This window comes from Myotis nattereri (assembly GCF_964212035.1).
Source record: "Myotis nattereri genome assembly, chromosome: 5".
Lineage (NCBI taxonomy): Eukaryota > Metazoa > Chordata > Mammalia > Chiroptera > Vespertilionidae > Myotis > Myotis nattereri.
In genome coordinates, this window is record NC_138080.1 from 109074216 (window position 1) to 109090325 (window position 16110).

General features: G+C 45.2%; 1 protein-coding gene across 1 annotated transcript in view; it reads right to left on the reverse strand.

The window, feature by feature from the left end:
• SDK1 (sidekick cell adhesion molecule 1) overlaps positions 1-16110 on the reverse strand; it is a gene marked incomplete at its 5' end in the record, with an annotated part of 547830 nt that overhangs the window by 495061 nt on the left and 36659 nt on the right. The gene's annotated exons all lie outside the window — the stretch shown is intronic.

Sequence of the window (16110 nt, forward strand, 5' to 3'; positions counted from 1 at the left end):
CTCTGTAATCATCATCATTTAGTCTTTATCTGCAATTAAAAAGAACATTTAGTAGTTAACATGCTTAATGCTTTTATTAAATGCTTAAAGCCCACCACAGTTTGGCTGCATCTAGGGTGCATTATTTACTGCAGTGGAAGTGCATTTAAAGATCTCAGAACTCAAGTCCTCCAGGGGATGGCTGCCAATTGGTTTAATTTTCAAAATCAATATCAATGCTCAGAGCGGCTACAACCCTCAATCCTGCAGAAAAGCCTAGCTGCATAGTAATTCCAGGCAACAGGTACTTCTATTTTGAGATTGCTTTGAAAGAAAAACTTTTTCTATGAGTCAGACCTTAATGCACAGTGTAATCTTGAAAGAACGTTTCAATGATTAGATTAGCTAATTGTCCCCAATATCCTCTGTCACTACGATAACTTACTGTTGAGGCGAACTGTCAGAGATCACCCGACTCTAGTACAAGAGGTAAATGGGCTCCGCGGACACACCCCGCCATGGAGCACTCGTGCTTTACAGGTCTAGCACGCCATTCTTTGTGTCACTAAGTACATAGTTTGTAAAAGCAAATATAATTGAGAAATACATCTGTGCATGACCGAGACAGAGGGCATGAGTGAGGAAAAAAGATAAGTTTACTCACAAATGATAATCTCAACAGAGAAGTTCATAGTTTATCTTTTTGAAGAAGGTACTGTCATTGCAAATACGTGCTTGGAGGTCACGTCACAGAATGTGCGCCTACCAGACGCCCTGAAATGTGTTCCTCACTGAAGCCTGCTAGCCTTACGGTGGTCCCTCGGGTCACAGCTACATATCTAGGTAATCTGCGTCCCGGTGCCGCCAGCTTAAACTTTTGATTCTGTGTTGGTTATTTTTGTTTGTTTCTGTATCATGTTCAGGACAGAGGAAGAGAGGGGAAGGAGAGCGAGGTGGGCAGAGGCAGGCAAAAGAGGAACAAGGACAAAAGGGAAAAGCCTGCTAAAAAGGCGAAGCACGAGGAAAGACAGAGACGTGAACGCCGCCTCCTGCGAGACCACGATGGCCAGCAGGCTCATCAACAACAGGCGCTCCGGCGTCTCGGGAAGATTCCATTCTGACTGCAAACACGTGACTTCAAGGAGAAAGAAGCGGAGGAGATACTTAGATTAATGTGGCCAAGCAGGTCTTTTTCTGATGAGCTCAGATTTTCAAAGGAAATGTGCCAAGGACTGAAAGACGTATCATGTATGTAAGAGAAGGACATGAATCTCTAAAATTAGCATCAGGAAATAATCTCAGAACGAAATGGGGCTTGTAAGGCATGCAGAGGTTTCGTTTAGTAAGACTGCACCCAAACAAACAATGACAGGAAACGGGCAGTGAGTCTACATCTACTCTCTTGGTCAAAGAAAATCATCTTCAGAAAACTAAACATTTGAGGGAACCTAGAACTCGAAGGTTGGTGAGGACAGTGAAGTAATGAATCTTAGATACGCTAAGCAAACTGCAGCCTCGTCGCCTCTGTGAATTACAACACAGGCGCCTGCGCACACACTCCTGGCACACCTGCCTAAGCCCTGGGAGCGGGAGCAAAAGCAAGGGCTTCTGGGAGCTGGCCACGTCCTACTTCTTGATCTACGGGTGCTCACACGCGGGTTCATCTTACAGTTGGTTGAACTACGTATCTGCTTTATGGACTTGTTTACATGTGCTGTATTTCACACACAAAAAAAATAGACTAAAATGCCTGAGAGGTACAAGACAACGGGAGAAGGGCAAATGCTGTCTGAACTTGGAAATGCCATGTATGGGCAGATACACCTACTGTGACTATCTAGCAAGATTCTTACGAACTAAGAGAACAGTTAGCAAAAGCTAATGAAGCTGACACGGGAATTCGTATACACGACGAGGCCGTGAAACCCCTTTCAACAGTGTGTCTTGTCAGGAGCTCACCTTATCAGGTGGCCTGCTCCTGCAGTGGAGGCCTTGTGAGAAGGGTAAGTGGATGGGGGGGGGGGGGGGGGCTAGCGGCGGGGCAGGTGGAGAAATGCACGCCATGAACGCAGGAACATTTGTGTGGTCTCTCAACTTGGAGGAATGAGACATAATGGAAATTAATTATGGACTCAGATTCACTCTAGAAGGACAGCTCTGGGGCTGTGCCCTGCCCTCCCCACATGTGACAGTAAGAAGAGAGAAGGCACGAAACAGCCGACTTAGTGGACAGCAAATTTGGGGATGACGGAAGAATTTAGGGAATACTTTCTGAAATTAGGAGCAGAGCCTTTAGAATAGAGGTGGCAAGGATGGCGGCCTAAACAAACCATCAGGTGGACAGGTGGCCGCTGTGAAGGGCACCTGTGGAGGGAGGGACAGGGGGCTGCGAGAATGCGGGCGACCTGCAGAGCTGATGCAGAGAACGGAAGAGCCTGGAAACACAGTGCAAGTGCTGATATGTGAATTTATAAGTGGAGAATGCTATGTTTTCACCAAAGGATGTCTACATTTTAAAAAGAACTCCATTATCTATGTGAATAACTCCTTATTTATATTCAACAGACTTTCAGCCTTAATTTCAGAGAAGATTCACGATCAATTTTTAGACATGAGATATTCTGAAATCTTCAGTACTTTACTTTTTAAAACCTTGCTACATATTTTAATAAAATATAGTATCAATGGAATCATCAGCTAACAAGACTAAAAAGGACTAGATTTGGTGAGATAGATGCCATCCCAGGTTAATCAAAGAAAATGAGAAAATAAACTGAAACTTATCTACACTAATAAAAGAGAAACATGCAAATTGGTGCCACTCTGCTACGCTCACCAGCCAATCAGGATGAGTATGCAAATTAACCCAACAAAGCTGGCAGTTAATTTGCATATGCAGGCGCGGAGCCAAGACTGAAGGCTCCGCCCGAGTGAAGACTGAAGACTGAAGAGGCTTGGCTTCTCCGCTGCAGTTGGAGTGAAAGGCCTGGGTCCCGGGTGCCGGAGGAAAACCAGTGCCAGCAGCCAGGGGAAGGAAGGCCTATTGCACGAATCTCTTCGTGCAATGGGCCTCTAGTTTATAATAATATAATTAGAGCTTCCCAACAGAAAGTAAACCACTTTTACATACAGTAAGTGTTATCTGGTGGATTATTCTGAACAGCAGGAATTCTTTCATGTAGTCAACTAAATGTAGGTTAAGTCCCACAGTTTCCTTAACTTTGCTTCATTCTATTCCATTTTGAGATGTCTAAATATAATATAGCCAATAACAGTTTGCCCTTCTCACTTCAGGGTATATTTTTAATAAGGCCAGGGGTTAATGCCTCAGCTAGCAGCACTAAACAGTCTATTCCACACTTATAAAGTCAATGTGAATTGCCAATGAAATATAATTAACTGTACATAATTTAATAAATGCATGGCATTGATATACATAAAAAATAATATTGATCACTTGAATTAATTCATTTTAGGAGCTGTTAAAGAAAAAAAAGTTCTTGCAAATGAAAAGTGAAGACTGTTAAACTTTAACTTCCATGATGTTGCTTTGCCAACATTTTCCTCGGAAAATTGGTTTCTAGAACGATCAGTAGTACCAATAAAAAATAGTATTTCAGAAACAACCTCTTCCTTATATTCAACTTTCCAGACATGAACATGAGACCTACAATGAAGTCATGTTGTCTTGATTTGTCCACACCCCTAGCTTCCTTTCTGTTTCTTTGTCTTGAAATTAAACCTGAACCTTGGTGACATGGCCAGCGGGCTGCAATGTTGGTTCAGAACCAGATCTACCACAAAATGTGCTACTTGGGCAAGCAGGTCACCCTCCCTGGGTCTGGTTCCCCATCTCCACGGGCTCATCACAAGGACCACAGAGATACCGCTGGAAAGCATTCTGCGTGGACGCAGACACAAGACGTGCTCGAGCACCTCAGACAGCTTCTCCAGGTCACGGGGCCACGGAGTCCTCCGTGAAGGTCCCTCACCAACAATGACAAACCGGTCCTGTAACTGTGAATCCCGCGGGCTACTGTGGTTCCCAGGCATGAGAGTGAGCATCTCGTCACTTGTCATAGGGCCAGGAGTGGTGGGCAGCCGCACTAGGCATTCAGAAATGAACTCAGCCCATTCATGGGTGAACCGTAAGGGAAACTACACAGGGGCATGACTAATAAGAGCCATACAGCCCTTTTTTAATTTTACAAAGAGTAAAAACAGAGAATATGGGTTGTTCTATTAATTCCAATAAGTAATATAAATGTAACTTTCAATTAATGTGTTTTAATTTTGTTTAAGTATGGTTCTTTCAAAAATTGGAAGTCATGTTCAGTACATTTTATAAATTTAAATGTGGACTAAGTTTATATCAACATTTATTCTAAATGCCATCAATTTTCAAAATAACCCCAAAATGAGAGATTTTCATTAAAATGTATACGTAGCTAACCAAAGTGAAGGCACACACTCTAAGAAGACTACACAGGATGTAATGTATTTACTAGTTCTTGTATTTGTCCGTACCATCATTTACATCACTTGGATATCCAGCCTCTACTCACAAAAGGTAACAGCAGATACAAAGCAGTGAAACTGCCCCAGGCAAAGAACCTTGTAAATTGGAATAATGTGGAAAATTAAATTAAAAACAAAACAGCCCTAGCCGGTTTGGCTCAGTGGACAGAGGGTCAGCCTATGGACCAAAGGGTCCCGGGTTCGATTCCCATCAAGGGCACATACTTCCTAGATTGCAGGCTCCTCCCTGGCCTGGGCCCTGGTGAGGGCAGTGCAGGAGGCAACCACTCAATGTGTTTCTCTCTCATTGGTATTTCTCTGTCTCTCCCTCTCTCCCCCACTCTCCCTAAAAATAAACGGAAAAATATCCTCTGATGAGGATTAAAAAACAAAACAATTAATACGCCACTGGGCCACGGTCACCAGAAAAAAGCACATTACCCGCCTGACACTTATATTCCTGCATCCATGACGTTCAAAACACTCCTTCAGCCACGCATCTGCTCTGGTTTAGATCCTCCTTCTTTCAGAGCTCATTTCCTTGTGAGAAGCTGTGAACGCCTTCATCTTTTTGTGCAACTCAAACCTTTGAAAAGAAAAGAGAAGGGGGGCGAGGCTCCTCTAGATCCCCCAAATCATTAATACTCTGAAAGTCTCTTCCCTCTTTGCCTCAAAAAATGGAAATGGGAGGGGTGGTTACATCCCAGTCCTGTGCATCTGAGCGCCCAGGGTGCCCTGTTACCCTTATTTAAATAGGGAAGCAGAAACAGCCTTCCACAACCTGAGTCTCAAATTTCCTTAAGCCTCTGGCCCAAGGTCACACTGTAGGCTCAGCTGGTCTCCTGGGCTCCAGGGAAATGAACACAAGGGCCCCAGCCAGTGACCCAAAACCTGCATGCAAACGTCCTGTTTGCAGTAACCCAGACTTCTGGCCCTGGCACACCCTCTTGCCGCCAGCAGACATGGCCTTTTCCCCATTCCGTTCAGAGATTTACTTTCCTAACCCAACTTAGATCATCACTAGCCTCCAAGAAAAGGAGATTTTTTTTTAAATATTGGAGCTCTCTGGAATATAAAAGTATTAAATACTTGGACATTCACAAAAACACACCCAAATGTTGACAATCTAGTTACTAGGTTCAGCAACACAGTAACCTTTTTGGTGGTAAAAATGAGAGTTTTTTTTGTCCTTTCAATGCTGTCATAAAACTTCACTAATCTATAAAATATTTGGAAGTATATTTATTAATTTTCAGACATATGGGGATTTTCCTATTATCTTGGATTGATTCTTTGCATAATTCCACTACATTTAGGAAACACACTCTACATGATTTCAATCATTTGAAATTTGTTGAGACTTGTTTTATAGTCCTCTACATAATCAATGTCAAATGTTCCATAGTGCTTGAAAAGAATGGGGCGTACAGGAAGTGTCTATAACATTCTACGTAAGTCTACTAAGGAAAATTGTTATTTGTGTTCTTTAAATCGTCTATATCCTCCTGAATTTCCTCTCTGCTACTTCTATCAATTATTCAGAAAGGTTTGTTAACTTTCCACAGATTGTGAATGTGGCTATTTTCCTTCTGTTTCTGTATATCTTTGCTTATATAAATTCATACCTATGTTAGTGGGTATCTAAGTTCTTACACCTGGTGAATTGAATATTTTACCATTGTGTAGCAATTTCTTCATCTCTACTAACGCCTTTTATCTTAATGTCTATTTTGTCTAATAGTGGTATAGTTATTCCTTTTGATTAGAAATAACCTGAAATATAATTTTCCATTGTTTTTCTTTCTATATGCTTATGTTTTGTATATGCTTCTTGTAAACCTAGTATCCCATTAGATTTGGTGTTTTTGTCTAATCTGACAACCTTTGTCTTTTAACTGAAACATCTAGTTTATTTACATTTATTGTAATTACTGACACATGGATTTATAATTGTTATTTTGCACTGCTTCCTCTGCCTCTTCTCTATTTTTTCTCTTCATAGAACACAACAGTGTTAAGGTCCATTTTTTTTTCTTTCTAACTTCTCCCCTTGTGTTCCTTTTGAGAAATGACAGTAGATTATTAGGTAAATAAAATGATTCATCAGTGTTTATTCTTTTTACTTATACGTTTGTTTTTTCATTGGGATGAGGCGATGTTTAACTTTCCTAGTTAATAAATACTTATGCTTTTATCTGATAGCAAAACACAGGACATAAAATCTTCATAAAATTTTGATACAACTACCATCTGGTCTTCAAGATTAACCAATCCAGGGAAGTACAAACCTACCCATTAACAATAATGGCAACAGATTCTCAGCATAACTGCTGCTGAGGCAGTAACCAAGCTGCTTTCAAATTTGTTTTAATCTTCTAATTTTAGCCAATGAAACTAAGGTATATTATCACAAAATGGATACCTCCATATCAGATATTATCGATCCTTCCAGCAACCAGATGTCACTGATTGTGTTTATTCTAGCATAATTCTCTTTTAATATCAAGCCCAAACTAAAAGCCAGTTGAAGTCAAATATTTCAGAAACAAAAGTGTTATTTCACTTTTCATGGGGAAAAACTGATCCTAATTGTCTCACTGATTTTTTAAAGTTTCAAGTAAACTACCACATGCATGCTCAATTATAAGAAGTGACTAAACCAGGGGTGGGCAAACTTTTTGACTCGAGGGCCACAATGGGTTCTTAAACTGGACCGGAGGGCCGGAACAAAAGCACGGATGGAGTGTTTGTGTGAACTAATACATGTTAACACTGCTGCTGGTGAAGGAGCAGAGGGGAGAGCAAGAGAACCCTCCGCTCTTTCGGCTCCGTGGGCCGGATAGAACAGCCGAACGGGCCGGATCCGGCTCGCGGGCGGTAGTTTGCCCACGGCTGGACTAAACAGACCTCAAGTTCAGCATTATGAAATAGAGCAAAAGTAGCACGACATGTTTGGTGACTATAGACGTGAAGAGCTGGAGCATCGCTAGAGAGGCTACCTGGCCATGGGCTAGTGCCTCATAGACTGGCAGGCCAGCATAAGACCCTGTTTCGTAGCCCAGAGACCTTATCACAGTCTAGACCAGCGGTTCTCAACCTTCCTAATGCTGCGACCCTTTAATACAGTTCCTCATGTTGTGGTGACCCCCAACCATAAAATTATTTTTGTTGCTACTTCATAACTGTAATGTTGCTACTGTTATGAATCGTCATGTAAATATCTGATATGCAGGATGTATTTTCATTGTTACAAATTGAACATAATTAAAGCACAGTGATTAATCACAAAAACAATATGTAATTATATATGTGTTTTCCAATGGTCTTAGGCAACCCCTGTGAAAGGGTAGTTCGACCCCCAAAGGGGTCGCGACCCACAGGTTGAGAACCACTGGTATAGACTCACGAAAAACACCTCAGGCCAAGCAAACTTACAGCCAATTACATAAAACAAAATGGCATGTTTTCAATCCTAATAATTTACAAGAAAATAAATAACAGCCAATGTGACTGAATGCTGAACTCTTCTGGTGACTGAAATCTGCCCCCACCGGGGAGCTACAATGGAGAACAAGTAATTGGTATCAGATGAGCGCTCGGTGGGCCCGCAGTCACAACGGAGAGCTGCTGACGGGTTTCGTGTTGTCTCTGTTCTGACTATAAATATGCTCTCGGAGAGCTAATGCTCACATGGGCACAGGCAAGCTCTTGGTCCAGTCCTTGGGGGTTTGGGTTGGTTGCGGTCACTGCTGAATGGCCACTTTTCCGTTCTGCATGGTGCTCCTTTTACTTCTTTTAGGCCATGCTATTTACTGGGCTGGGGTCTCGCACGCCCTTCCCCTGTGATCCATTATAGACTGGTTGGCCCAAACCGTTTACTCCTCCCAAACCAAACCCACTGCTATTGGGGCACCTTGCCCACACACTAGTTCCACCGACAGCATGAGCTGCCGATGCTGTGCTGCATAAAGGGCAGCGTTCCTGTGAGACAGCTAATGAGCCCAGGCTGACTTCATCCTCCTGCTGCTACTTCATCAACAGCCCAGCAATGTCCCAAGAGTAAAGCCTTTCAATCTCCCAGCACAGGCGCGGCCTGAAGACCCGTGTCCTCTAGCCCCCCAGCACCCTCACTTCTCAGTCCGCCACCTGCCTCCACAGGCTGGTCCCTCCCAGACAACGGCCAAGGCAGCTCCGACCTGGGCATCTTGGCCAGTCACACTCAGTTCCAAGAGTGAAGCAGAGTTTCGACCTACAGCGGCCAGAGTTCTTCTTCCCACCACCTCCCGCCCTGCGCCCACGGCCCGTTCCCTCTCCAGCCTGAGCCGGAGCCTCTTCCCCAGCTGCGTGAATCCAAGAACGACTTCCCCTGAAGTGACAATGAGCCTCGGTCTAATAGGGGTAAGACCCTGCTCTTACCACACAACCACAGCCCCGTCCAGTCAAAGTCACACACCTAGTACAGGAGGATTTGAGACTTTTTAAATGGCAACGATAGGGCAGCTGAAGGCAACGGGAGACTCAGAACAGAGACAGCAAAAGTGGGGGAGGCACCAAGGCACTGGAGAGAAATGAAGACAATGTCAAAAACTAAAGTTAACTTTCAAGTTGCTGCTGCCCAGGGGACAAAAAGGAAGGGGAAGGCCACGCCAGCCACAAACTCTCAGGTGCCAGGTACAAAACTGGGGGGCGTGCATTCCAGACCCAGGTGCAGGGCGCCAGTGGGTCACACTCCCAGTGGCTATTACTTCCGCACCTTCAAACTCAAACTCTCTGCAGATGAGCCCTCTGTGTTAGTAACGCTCACAGCACCAGCTACTCTCTATCCAGCGTTGGCACCTGGCACTTTTTATCACTCACCTCAAAAGCCATAATGATGCCAAACAGTGGCTCACGTTTACTGAGTTGTTACTCTTTGTGCCAAGTTCATGAGTTAGGCACTAGTATTACTCCAGTTTACAGGAGGAAAAAAAAGCTAAGTCAGAGAGATGAATCAATTTGCCTAGAGTCACACAGTTGTCAAGCAGTGAAGCCAGGAATTGAGCCCAGTCAGTGCCCTGGTTACACCCTAGCACCTAAGAGCGTACCCACAGTTCTATGCGGTCTCTGGTGTAAGCATGAGCCCCACCTTAGAAAAACGCAGAGGCTAAGCTCCCAGGGCCTCACAGAAGCGCAGCGCCGAGGGCTGAGCCGGCTTCGCTTTATTATTACAATAATACCACCTCTCTCACCGAAACACCGCACACAGTTAACTGTTTGTGAAGGAGAACTCCTAGATTTCAGCTCAATCTCCTCCTGTTTTCAAGGGCTCACATCTACTTTATCCGGGAAAAATCCACAGTGTGCAGCTGGCTAGATACAAAGCCGCACTCGAATGCATAAATTATTCCCCAGGAATTAATAAGGTACTTAAGAAACTTGTATTAACTCTTTCAGGCCACGGGGGTATCATTCAGTGAACTGAATTCTTAATTTACTAAAACGGCGCCCTAGGGCTTCAGAAGCACAGAAGTTCCGCTGAAGGCCTGGGGAGGAAAAACCGGCACAGCCATTAGAAACTAACTGAGCTCAGAGCACAATTAAAAACCAAGCTACAGGGGAGCACTGTTCCGGCGGATCAGCCTCTGGCCCTCAAATATCTGGCAGGAAGGAAACTGCAGGGCGGTTGGGAAGATCTAGGTCTTCTGGACAGAAAACCAGACACAATGTGAAGTCTCGGGTGTAGACTTCGCGGCAGGCGGCAGAGAGCAGATGCGAGGAAGGGTTGCTGTGCTCCTGCTTCCTCAGGTGCTTTTGGCAAAGACAGTGATGCCGTGGCTTCCGGACGAGTCACAGGCCTCCCACTGGCTCCGCTATCTCCCGCTCCGTCCCGCACCCTCCCGCACGCGCTGGTGCTGACCCACGCGTCCACCTTCCGGGAGCATTCCTCCTGGTCACTGCCTGGTGGCGACAGCACGTCCGTCTTCAGGTCTCCAGCAGTCTGCGCTGACTGTATGCACTGCACTCGGGGGACAATGTCAACACCACTAATGCCACATTAAACCCCCGCTTCAGCTACACAGCTACGCCCTGTGCACCACATAATATCCGTCAGGATAGGACAAACCTGCTTTAAGAAAAGCCAGAAGGTAAAAGAATCACTTCTGATTTGTGCAAGTGGAGAGCTGTTCTTGGAGGAAGTGGCATCTAAGCAGGGGCTATAAGGACAAGTACCATCTACACTAATAAAAGACAAACATGCAAACTGACCATACCTTCGCTACGCCTTAAGCCACCAACCAATCAGAGCAACTATATGCAAATTAACCCAACCACGATGGCGGCTGGCAGCCACGGAGCTGGAGCAAGCAGGAGGCTTGGCTGCCCCAATGATGGAGGAAGCGAAGCTTCCCACCTGCTGCGCCGGCTCTGAGCTCCACTCAAAGAAACAAAATTTCAATTACAGAAGGTAAATAAACCCCAGATACCTGCTTTCAACCGGCCATGGCCATGGAGCTGGAGCCTTGGGTTGCCCCTGGCGATGGAGGAAGCCAAGCTTCCCTCCCGAGCACCTCTGAGCTCCACTCCAGGCTACAAAGTTTCAATTATAGAAGGTAAATAAATTCCAGAATTAAAAAAAAAAAAAGTAAAAAAGGAGAGGATGGAGCTTCTGTTGCCGGGGGGGCTTGGCCAGCCTGAAAATGGCCCTCAGCCCTTCACCCAGACTGGCCAGGCATCCCAGTGGGGACTCCCACCCTGAAGGGGGTGTGACCAGCCTGCAAACAGCCATCAGCCCCTCACCCAAGCTGGCCAAGCACCCCAGTGGGGACCCCCACCCTGAAGGGGGTGTGACCAGCCTGCAAACACCCATCAGCCCCTCACCCAGGCTGGCCAGGCACCCAAGCAGGACCCCCACCCTGATCAGGGACACCCTTCAGGGCAAACCAGCCAGCTGCCACCCGTGCACAAGGCCTCTATTCTATATAATAAAAGGGTTATGTGCAAATTGACCCTAACAGCAGAACGACTGGGAATGACTGGTCACTATGACACATACTGACCACCAGGGGGCAGACGCTCAATAGAGGAGCTGCCCCCTGGTGGTCAGTGTGCTCCCACAGGGGGAGCTCTGCTCCGCCACAAGGCAGGCTGATGGCTGCCAGCACAGCGGTGGTGGCAGGAGCCACTCCCACTTCCTCAGCAGCGCTACATCTTAGGTCTGCTCCCCGCTGGCAAGTGGACATCCCCCGAGGGCTGCCGGGCTGCCAGAGGGATGTTTGACTGCCAGCTTAGGCTCAATCCCCCAGGGAGCGGGCCTAAGCCAGCAGGTGGTCATTCCCCGAGGGGTCCCAGACTGCGAGAGGGCACAGGCCAGGCTGAAGGACCCCTCCAAGTGCACAAATTTGTGTGCACCGGGCCTCTAGTTTGAAATAACAGGCTAACAGCTAGACGCAGGCAATAACAGAAGAAAGCAGAGGAAAGAGCCTGGGCGAATGACCAGCAGTGAGAAGACACAGAGTCTTCCGGAAGCAGCAAGTAAAGAATTAACTACAGACTTTGGCATCTGAAGTAAAACTTTCTCCAACTTCTTTAGTAAAAAAGAACCAAGATTTTCCTCAGCTTCCCTGCTAATTCCTGTTCATATATGGTCTCACTGGCTTTCTTTTTTTAAAAAAATCCTCACCTGAGGATATTTTTTCCATTGAGTTCTAGAGAGTGAAAGGGCGAGGAGCAGGGAGGGGGAGGGAGGGAGGAAAAGAAACATCCACAGGATAGCAACACATCAAGTGGCTCCCTCCGCACACACCCCTACGGGGGCTGAGGAACCTGCAACGGAAGTATTCGCCTTTGACTGGGAATCAAACCCATGACCCTTCGGTAGGCAGGCTGATGCGCTAACCACGGAGAAAAATTGGCCAGGGCCTCACCGGCTTTCTTCTTACCGATTCTGATGCGCTTATCAACGTTCTCCTTGAACAATTTTTCAACCTCTAATGTCTAATAAAGATATAACTATATTACAAAGCTATAGTTATTACAGCAGTATGGTTTGGGTATGAAAACAGACACATCGATCAATGGAACAGAACAGAGAGCCCAGAAATAAACCTACACATACGACTGATTAATGTACAACAAAGGAGCCAAGAACATACAATGGTGCAAGGACAGTCTCTTCACTAAGTGGTGTTGAAAAAACTGACAGCCACGAGCAAAAGAATGATGCTGGACCACTGTCCTACACCACACACAGAAATCAACTCAAAATGAGTGGAAGACCTGGAATTTAAGAACTCAAACCATAAATCTCCCACAGGAACGCCCCTTGACATTCTCAGTGATGACTTTTTGAATTTGACACCAAAGGCAAAGGCAACAAAAGCAAAAATAAACAAGTGGGATGCTATTCAACTGAAAAAGCTTCTACACAACAAAGAAAACCACCAACAAAATGAAAACACAACCTATGGGATAGAGAAGATATTTGCAAATCATATTTGATAAGAGGTTCATATCCAAACTATATAAAAACTCATACAACTCAGCAGCCAGAAGAAGTCACAAACAATCCAATTAAAAAACAGGCAAAAGTCTTGACTAGACATTTGCCAGAGAGGACATACGATGGCCAACAGGTACCTGAAAAGGCGCTCAACATCCCTCATCAGCAGGGAGATGCAAACCAAAACCACAATGAGATATCACCTCACACCCGTCAGAGTGGCTATTATCACAAATACAAGAAATAACAGTGTTGGCAAGAATACGGGAAAAGGGGAGCCCTTGTGCTCTATTGGTGGCCATGTAAATTGGTGCAGCCGCTATGGAAAACAGTGTGAAGGTTCCTGAAAAAAATTACAAATAGAATTATCATACAATCCAGCAGTTCTTCCCCTGGGTGTTTATCTGAAGGAAACAAAAACAGACTCAAGAAGATACCTGCCACCCATAATCACTGCAGCATTACTTCCAACAGCCGAGACGTGGGAACAGCCTCACGGTCTGTCAATGGAAGAATAAAATGTGGTGCATATACACCATGGAATATGACTCAGGCCTCAGAAAGGAAACTCTGCCATTTGCAACAACATGGACGGGTCCTGAAGGCTTTATGAAAAGTGAAATAAGGCGGAGAAAGGCAAACACCGCATCTTCTCACTTACATGGGGAACCTAAAAACAAAAGGAACTAAGCTCAGCTCTGAGAAGAATGGTGGTTGCCAGAGCGGGGAGGAGAGTGGACAAAACTGAGTGAATGTGGTCGAAAGGTTCAATCTCTCAGTTATACAATAAAGTAAGTCCTGAGAACTGTAATGGATAATACTGTCTCACATATCGAAAAGCTGCCGAGAGCAGATCTTAAAGGTTCTCAACACAAGGAAAAAATTGTAACTATGTGTGATCATGGTTGTTAACTAGACTTGATGCAATCATTATCTTGCAATATATACATATATTGAAATCATTATGTTGTATACCTGGAACCAAAATAATGTTATATGTCAATTATAGCTCTGAAAAACCTAAATGGGTCCAATCACCAAAGCTGGGTTCCAATCTGGGCTCCACAGCTCATAGTTGTGTGACCTGGACAGACAACTTCACAGGTGCTCAGTTGTCTGTGAGGAGGGCAGTCATGCACCTGACTCATGTTCCTGCTGCGTGGATCAGTAAGACAGTGCATGGAAAGTGTCTGGCAAAGCGTTTAGTAACTGTTGGCTCAAATTATTATTACTGCACAGGCACCGCAGAGCACAACGCATTCGGAGAACTTCAACTGGTTCCACAGAACAGGAGCACAGCTGGCTGTGGGTGGTGTTGTGGCAGGAAGACAACGAATAAGGTAGAGCCTAAGAAGACAGCAAAAGCCAGAGGAACAGCCCGTGATGAAGGCTCTCTGGGGTCCCTAGCTCACATGATGACTCTGAATGAACTGGAGAGGTGCCCCCCAGCAGCCCCAGAGCTTGCACAGTGGGCAAACTGGTGGGACTCCCCTCCTTACTGGTACCACATGTAGGGCATGACCAACTTTATTGTGAGCAGTAGTTCTGCATGCTTAAGAGTTTGAACATCATTCTGAAGACAACAGAAATCCCCTGAAAGGTTTTAAGAAGAATATGCGGTATTCAAAGTAGCAGTTTAGAAAAATTGAGACTCTAAATCTTAAAAATTAGGCCCAAACTACATACAGTTTATGCAGGAGTACAGAAACATCTAACAATGGGATTGTTCTAAAAGAAATGTTTTAGTTATTATGCTTAAAAGAAAGAGAGAGAACGCGAATTGAATGCTATAAACATGTGATGACAGTGTAATTCCAACAAGCTGAGAGGGGCTGAGCCCTGGTGTCACAGCGGCCCCGGCTGCATAATCCAGACAGGGCGATGTGCCTCCCAGCAGAGATCAAAAATTACTGCCAGAAGCTATGTAATGCGGAAAAAATCTCATAAGCTTCACGGTGCAAGGTCATTTACTACCGAGGAGGGCACCCCAGGGGAGCCCTGGGAGAGGAAAGTGGAGAGGAAAGGCATGACCAGAGTAAACACGTCCTGCTGGAGGGCTTCAAAGAGCCCACCCTGGAACCGCGTGTCTGTAAACAAGCAACAGGTCCTGAGGCGTGAGATCACCACGCTCCTATCAGCAGATCAAGAAGAATTTTCTAGAAAAACAAAAACTCAGCCTATTGAATGGTGTTAATACTTGGCAATTAAAAATATTGCTTTGCAAGTCCAGCTTCTTGTTATACGAATAATTAAAATATACCTAATATGTTTGATCACTAAATATGGCTCTATGTCATTTTTTCAGGAAAATCTGATCTCGTAAAAAAAATGACAGCTTTTAGTCTATTTACATGATACATGATATATTTATGTCGAATTAAAGGTTAGCTCAGTCTTTGTTTATTCTCATTTGTTTCTTAACACACGTTATTGTCCCAGTATCTTTTTTCAATGTGTTCTTTTGAAGTTGAGATCTTAAAACTGTGGGCATATCATTAATCTGGTACAAGGAAATAAATCATTATATCAGCATAAATGTTTTCACTACCCAGCCAATACATCCTGTGAAAAATAAAACCCTCAGCACCCAACACAGCTCCTAACGACGTCCCTCCCACGCACTACAGGGCGGTCATGAGCAAACTATGTCCCGTAAAGCCCCAACACGCGGAGCAAGACTTCCACACGTCCATATACACTTACCTCTTTTCAATATATTTATTTTAAGCTGCAATAAAGCACACCAGCCATAATCACGTGGGTACTGCCCCAAATTCCTACACAGAGAAGTCCCCCAAGGGCACCCTGTGCAGTCAGCTCGCCGCGGGCTGTGCTGCGCAAGGGGAGGCCTGGCCCGCAGCAATCACGCCATTGACTCGAAAGGCTCAGCACTCACTGTTTTCTGAATTCAAGACGGCGGAATTTTTGTTCGCTCGTACAGAACTGTCCTGCCAAGCACACTTCTGGAACTCATCGGCACAAGTTACCGCACACCCAGGGAGGCTCAGGCGCGTCCAGCTGAAAGGTGTTTCGGCCGCTGTTATGTTCAGTCCGGCCACAGCAAGGGAAGACAATACCCATCCATTCTGAGATCATAGTGTAGTTTTAACGTTTGTTGCAAATTTGGGGGGTCT